We start from the raw sequence: 7,714 nt of genomic DNA, 5'->3' as shown, positions 1-7,714 counted from the left end.
CAATAGAATGTTATTCATCGAGTTACAAGAAGACAATGACAAATAGGGAAAACTTAGGGTATGAAATTGTAATGCCATTATAATGGACTTTTTAATCATTTTAATAATTAAAATAATCTCTGGTCTATGGAGAGGTGGGTACTAGAGATGCATCATGCTTTGGGGGAAGATCCATTTTCCCAGAACCTGCTATAAGTCATTTGAAGAAAGCTCCCATCAAAATAAATTAAGTTTATTTCTTTAATGGATAATAATGATCCCAATTATTTTAGTATGAAGAGTACATTCAGTTCCAACACAAAGAATTCCTGAAAGAAGACTTTATTTTCTCCAAAAGTAGAAGCTTCTAAAGACTTTAAAGACTCCCATGTCATCTGGCATGATAGTTTCAGGCAGTTTGAAAGCAGCACTTATGAAACGCTCAAGCAGTCTGGGAACCTGGGATCTAGTATTGTTTCTTTGGAACATTGGGCAAGTGATTTCACCATTCAAGTGTTAGTTTATTCATATGAAAAGTGAAATAATTGTCTGTGTCTCCCACAGTAGGAATGTATAAGGACAAACAGAAAAGAAGAACACTTGGAAAAGTAGAAAGAAAATATGAGGTTATTTTCATTTCAAATAAATTATTTAAAACATTTGTTTAAACCTATTGGACTTGTACTGATAAGCATTTGCTCATTCAGTCACCTATCTCTATTTCCAAAGTAGTCCAAGCCACCATCACCTCTTTCTTGGACTCTGGAATAGACTCCTAACAGGTCTCTCTGTTTTAATTCTTACCTCCTCCCCAGTCCTTCTCCAGCAGCCAAACTTGTCTTTTCAAAACACAGAGCAGGATTTTCACTATGACCATAATGGAGTAACTAGTATTTGATTAGCCTTTCCACAATAAAAACTTCTGAAACTGGACAAAATATATGAAATAAATGTCTTCAGATGTTGGATATATACAGCACAGGACTGTGATCCCTGAGCGAAGGGAAACAAGCAATGTGAACTTCATGATTGCTCTTGCTTTCTGCTTGGAGGTAATTTCCAGCTACAGCAGAGAGGGGGGAACCAGACGAGTCTGATGATCTCACCAAGCTGAGGAAACAGAGATTGGAATTCAAAGTTATGAGGTAGCTGGGGTTTGTGGGGCAGAGTACTACAGAAAAGAGATCTGTTCAGAGAAGGAACACTAGAAGTCTACACAAGGATCCCCTTGAATCTTTGCTACTTTTGCTCCTAGTACCAAGCTATTTAGCTGCACATGCGTTGAGTGAGGTTCCGTGAGATTGAGCAAAGAATAACTACTAAGGAAATAACAACTACCAACAATCACACTGGGCTGAGTTCCCACAAGCCAGAGTGATGAGACATTGCTGACATCCTGGGCATTCAGTAGAGATCTTAGAAAGATCTTGCCTTAGGAATTACAATAACCTACCAATAGCATAAAGGTTATTCTAGAGCCTCTTTAACAAAAGTTGAAAACATCCCTCAAAAGGATCAAATTGATCCTCAAGTAAATTAACTACCTGCTTAAAAAAACCTCCTTGAACAAAACTCAATACGATTAAGGAAGACAACAAAATCCAGACACTCAACAACATAGCTTTCATAATATCCAACATACAATAAGAAGTTATTAGATAGACAAAGAAGCAGGAAAATGTAATCCATAACTAGGAGAAAATGAATTGATAGAAACAGACCCAAAAATGACAAGATGATGGAAATAGTAGATAAGGATTTTAAACAAAGTTTTATAAATATATTCAAGGACATAAAGGAAAATACAAATATAATAAAGGAGATAGAAATTCAAGAATTGAAAAATAAAATATCTGAGGATTTCCACTTCCGGGAAGATGGAGTACTCTCACAACTTTTAGTTGTACTCTCGCTAAGTACAACTAAAAATACTGGGTATTATATATAAAACAAACGTAAGAAGACTCTGAAAGATGGAGAGAAAAAGACAGACTGACTAGGGACCTTGGGACCTGAGGAAAGACACAGTATGAATTACCTTGGTTTTCTTTTTGCCTCATATATCCCAAACAATTACTATGAACAAGGGAGGGTAAATGTATATAAAGGGAGGTAAAGTTTATACACTTCACCAGAACTGATAAAATGAGGACACCAGTAGACTGTTATGTCTCCTCACCACTCTTATTCAACGTAGTGCTAGAAGTTCTAGTCAGTACAATAAGCAAGAAAAGGAAAGAAAAAGCATACAGATCAGAAAGGAAGAAATAAAACTGTCCGTATTTGCATACAACATAATTGTCTGCATATAAAAATCCCAAGAAATCCACAAAAAATTCATAGAACTATTAAGTGAGTTCAGCAAGATTACAGGATACGACACAGACAAAAATCAATTGTATTTCTGTATACTGGCATTGGATACATGGACATAAAAATCAAAACTACAGGGGCTGGCCCGGTGGCCTAGTCATCAAGTTCAACGTGCTCCGCTTCAGCAGCTGAGTTTGGTTCTCGGGCATGGACCTACAGCACTCATCATGGCCATGCTGTGGCAGTGACCCACATACAAAATAGAGGAAGATTGGTAACAGATGTTAGCTCGGGGTGAATCTTCCTCAGCGAAAAAAAAAAAAAATCTAAACTTCAATAACATTTATAAATGCACAAAACAACAACAAAAGGAACCACTTAGATGTAAATCTAAGAAACCATGTACAGGACTTGTATGCTGAAAACTACAAAATTGTTAAAAGAAATCAAAGATCTAAATATATGGAGAGACATACCATATTCATGTATTAGAGGACTCAGCATAGTAAAGATGACAATTCTCCTCAAATTAATATACAGTTTAATTCAATTCCTATCAAATTATCACAAGCTTTTTTGTAGAGACAAGATTATTCTAAAATTTATATAGAAAGGCAAAGGAACTAGACTAGCTAAAACAATTTTGATAAAAGAATAAAGTGGGGAAAATCAGTCTACCCAATGTCTACATTTATTATATAGCTAAAGTAATCAAGACTTTGATTATCCAATTTTTGAAAACTAAAAATAATGAGAAAATCTGAAGACACGTTATGTTATCTTAAGACTTGTACTATAAGAAATCATAGAGGAAGTTCTTCAGGCAGAAGAACATGGTTTTATAGTATGAATGAAGAACATCAGAAATGATAAATATGTAGGTAAATATAAACAATTTTCCCTTATACCTTAATTTCTTTAAAAAATAATTGACTATTTAAAGAAAAAATAATAACAATGTATTGTGGGATTTATAACATATTTAGAAGTAAAATGTGTGATAAAAGTACCAAAAGGCAGAAGGAGGGAAATGGACATATTCTGTTGTAAAATTCTTGTTATACATAAAATGGTAAAAAAAAAAAAAAAAAGAAAGAATTGGAAGACTAGAAATAAACCTGTACATCTAAGGTCAAAATCAATTGATTTTTGACAAGGGTGCCAAGACCATTCAACAAATGGTACTGGGACAACTGGATATGCATATGCAAAAGAATGAAGTTGGGCCCATAGTTCACACCAGATATAAAAATTAATTCAAAGTGGATCAAAGACCTAAATGTAATAGCTAAAACTATAAAACTCTTGGAAGGACACAGGTGAAATTCAGCATGACCTTGCATTAGACATATCTTAAATATGACACCAAAAGCACAGGCAGTCAGAGAAAAAATAGGTAAATTGGATTTCATCAAAATTAAAACTTTTTGTGCTTCAAAGGACTCACATAGAAAGTAAAACAACAACAGAATGGGGGACAATATTTGCGAATCATATATCTGATAAGGATCTAGCATCCAGAATATATAAAGAACTCTTACAATTCAACAATAAAAAGGCAAATAGCCCAATTTAAAAATGGGCAAAGGATTTGAATAGAAATTTCTCCAAAGAAGATATACAAATGGGCAAAAAGCACATGAAAAGTTGCTTAACATCATTTGTCATTAGGGAAATTCAAATCAAAACCACAATGAGATACAACTTCACCTACAAGAATGGTTACAAACAAAAAAAAGGACAATTGTTGGCAAGGATGTGGAGAAGTTGGAACCCTCATACATGCTGGTGGGAATGTAAAATTGTGCAGCTACTGTAGAAAATAGTTTGGCAGTTCTTCAAAAAGTTAAACATAGAATTACCACATGACTTAGCAATTCCACTCAAAAGTATACACCCAAGAGAATTAAAAACTTATGTTCACACAAAAACTTATAAGTGAATAGTCGTAGTAGCATTATTCATAATAGCTAAAAAATGGAAACAACCATCTATCAACTGATAAATGGGTAAACGAAATGTGGTATATTTCATACAATGGGTTACCATTTAGCCATAAAAAGAAATATGAAGTACTGATACATGCTGCAACATGGATGAACCTTGAAAGCATTATGCTAAGTGAAAGAATCCAGACACATAAGGCCACATGTTGTATGATTCCATTTATGTGAAGTGTCCAAAATTGTTGAACCCATAGAAACAGAAAGTAGATTAGTGGTTGTTGGAGGAAGTCATCAAGAGGACGTGGGTGCTGGTTCACCCACGAGCTGGACAGGCAATTGGAAGCTCCCCACCCACCTCTCCTGTCCTTGGAATGTGCATTCCACTTGCCTTCCCCATGCTAGAAGCTGCCCAAAGACACAGCTTTGAGATAGTAAGGTGTTGAAACCATCTGGATGGTATAAGTGACTGAGCTCAGTTAAGGCCTCTATATAAACTTTAAGATTCTGGCGGCGAGTGCAGAGATCTACTCACCTTGCAGCCACCCAAGACAAGCCTTGTAAGTTCCCTTGCTTATTAAACCTGCCACCTACCAATCTGGAGTGATTCGCCTCTTTTTTGGATTTCTCCTTGCCCTCGGTATATGGGGCCATTTGGTGAACAAACAGTGATTGCCAGAGACAGAATGAGGAGGAAATAGGAGCTAACTGCTAATAGGTAGGGTACTTCTTTTGGGGTTGATGGAAGGGTCTGGAATAGATAGTGGTGATGGTTACACAACATAGTGTATATACTAAAACCCACTGAAGTGTACACTTTAAAACAGTGAATTTTTGTGGAACAAAACAGAGAAGATTAGCGTGGCCCCTGTGCAAGGATGATATGCAAAGTCGTGAAGCATTCCATATTCTTACATGGACAAAGAGAACAGATTAGTGGTTACCAGAGGGGAAGGGGGTTGAGGGGTGGGCATAAGGGGTAAAGGGGCACATTTATACGGTGACTGACGAATGATAATGTACAACTGAAATTTCACAGTGTTGTAAACTGTTATGACCTCAATAAAACAAAAAAAACAGTGAATTTTTGTTATATGAATTATATCTCAATAAAAAAAGTTTGAAAAATAAATAGCAAGATGATATACTTAAATCTAACCATATCGATAATTCATAAAATGTAAATGAACTGAGACAGCTGAAAAAGTGATGGTCACTTAGCTACTTGTCTCACAATATTTTCTCCAAAAACAAAAACAAAATAAATAAACCTACCCAAAAGTCATGGCTTCAGCATAACTTAAAAACAGAGAATTCTGACATTTCAAAATAACTGTAAGAAAAAAAAAATCACCAAATTCCAGCATGTAATTGCCCTTGCTCCCACCACACTCTTGCCCTGCTGTTAAGCTTTGTGATGAGCAGACAGATGGAGAAAAACTGTGGGGAAGAGAGAAGAAAGGACCTAATGATGGGGCCAAAGTTTGGTCTAAAACCACTCACTAAGTCTGAAAATTCCAAAAAATATGCAGGTAAATTAAAAGTATAGGTAATTTAAAGAGGAAGTCTTCAAAATACATAGCGTCTGGGAGGAAAAAGGCAAAGAATGAGTGAAGGATGACTGAGTCAAGGATGGACTTTTTAATACATGGTATTGGGACAACTGGATAACCATCCAGAAAAAAATAAAATTAGATCCATACCTAATGGCATATGTAAGAATAAACTCCAAGTGGTTTAGATACCTAAATGTAAAGAATGAAATCATATACTATTAGAAAACATGGGTAAATTCCTCTTTAACCTCAAAGTAGGGAAAAGTTCCCTAACTATGACAAAATCTAGAGTGATAAAAGAAAAGATTGATAAATTTTACTACATAAAATTTGTAAAGTTCTGCATGGTCAGAAAAAAAAATCCCACAAAGTCATAATGCAACTCATATACTGGGTGAAAATATTTGCAATATATACCACAGACAAGGGCTAATATCCCTAGTGTATAAAGAATTATTAAGGGACTGGCCCTGTGGCCTAGTGGTTAAGTTCGGCGCACCGCGCTTTAGTGGCCCGGGTTCGGTTCCCAGGTGCTTAGCTACACCACTTGTCGGCGGCCATGCTGTGGCAGCAACCCACATGCAAAATAGAGGAAGACTGGCACAGATGTTAGCTCAGGGCAAATTTTCCTCAAGCAAAAAGAGGACGATTGGCAACAGATGTTAGCTCAGTGCGAATCTTCCTCAGAAAAAAAAGGAATTATTAAGAATTGAGTGGCAAAGGAACAAAAAACCTGAAAATGAGAAACAACATAGACTTCACACACACACAAGATATAAACATGGCCCTGAAACATATGAAAAAATGCTAGTAGGACTAAATTATTTCAAAATAAAAACAATTGTAAATATATGAATGGTATGGTAGACAGGATTCCATGACCTTTGCCCCTTAAGGGTTTTGTAGATATAATTAAGATTACAATCAATTGACCTTAAAATAGAGATATTATCCAGGTGAGCCTAACCTAATCACGTGAGCTCTTTAAAAGAAGAGAATTTTCTCCCTCTGGTGGCAAAAGGAATCAGATTCGAAATGTGAGGGGGATTCTGCAGCTGGCCTTGAAGGATCCTGTTGCTACCTTAGTGTGAGCAGGCTACAAGAGAATTAATGCACGAGGCCTCCAGGAGGTGAGAGGAGCCACCAGCTAACAACCAACGTGGAAATGGGAAACTCAGTCCTATACTTGTGAGGAACTGAATTCTGCCAACAACCAGAATGAACTCAGAAGTGAACTCTTCCTTCATCAAGCCTCCAGATAAGAACACAAGTAGCTGAAACCTTGATTTCAACCCTGTGAGAACCCAGTGAACCCAGCTAGGCTGTGCCAGACATCTGTCATATAGAACTGTGAGCTGCTAAGTTTGTGGTAATTTATGACATAGCAATAGAAAATTAATATAAATGGACTCAACATACCAATGTCAGATTGGATGAAAAAGCAAAACCAAACTATATGTTGTTTACAAGAGATGCACATGTGTAAGAACACAGAGTGAAAAAGAGGCACCATACTAACAGTAACCATAAGAAAGGTGAAGTGGCTATAGTAATAGCTGATAAAGTAGATTTCAGGATAAAGGAACGTTGCCAGAGGTAAAGAGGAACATTTTTTTGTGTGTGTGAGGAAGATTAGCCCTGAGCTAACATCCGATGCCAGTCTTCCTCTTTTTGCTGAGGAAGATTGGCCCTGGGCTAACATCCGTGCCCATCTTCTTCTACTTTATATGGGACACCACCATAGCATGGTTTGACAAGCGGTGCATCGGTCTGCGCCCAGGATCTGAACCTGTGAACCGCAGGCCGCCAAAGCCGAGTGCACGAATTTAACCACTATGCCACTGGGCCAGCCCCAAGAGGAACATTTCTTAATGATAAAGGGTCTGTTCGTCAAACATTTATACACAATATATGTGTATTCAT

General features: G+C 36.7%; 1 non-coding gene across 1 annotated transcript; it reads left to right on the top strand.

Moving 5' to 3' along the window:
• Positions 1 to 5,040: 5,040 nt before the first annotated feature.
• On the top strand, positions 5,041 to 5,148 carry LOC131418798 (U6 spliceosomal RNA). Its single transcript, XR_009223038.1, has one exon. It is a non-coding gene; the product is annotated as a U6 spliceosomal RNA (small nuclear RNA).
• The last annotated feature ends 2,566 nt before the right edge of the window (positions 5,149 to 7,714 follow it).

Source organism: Diceros bicornis, chromosome 19 (assembly GCF_020826845.1).
Source record: "Diceros bicornis minor isolate mBicDic1 chromosome 19, mDicBic1.mat.cur, whole genome shotgun sequence".
In the NCBI taxonomy this organism is placed as follows: Eukaryota; Metazoa; Chordata; class Mammalia; order Perissodactyla; family Rhinocerotidae; genus Diceros; species Diceros bicornis.
This window is presented reverse-complemented; position numbering and strand designations above follow the sequence as displayed.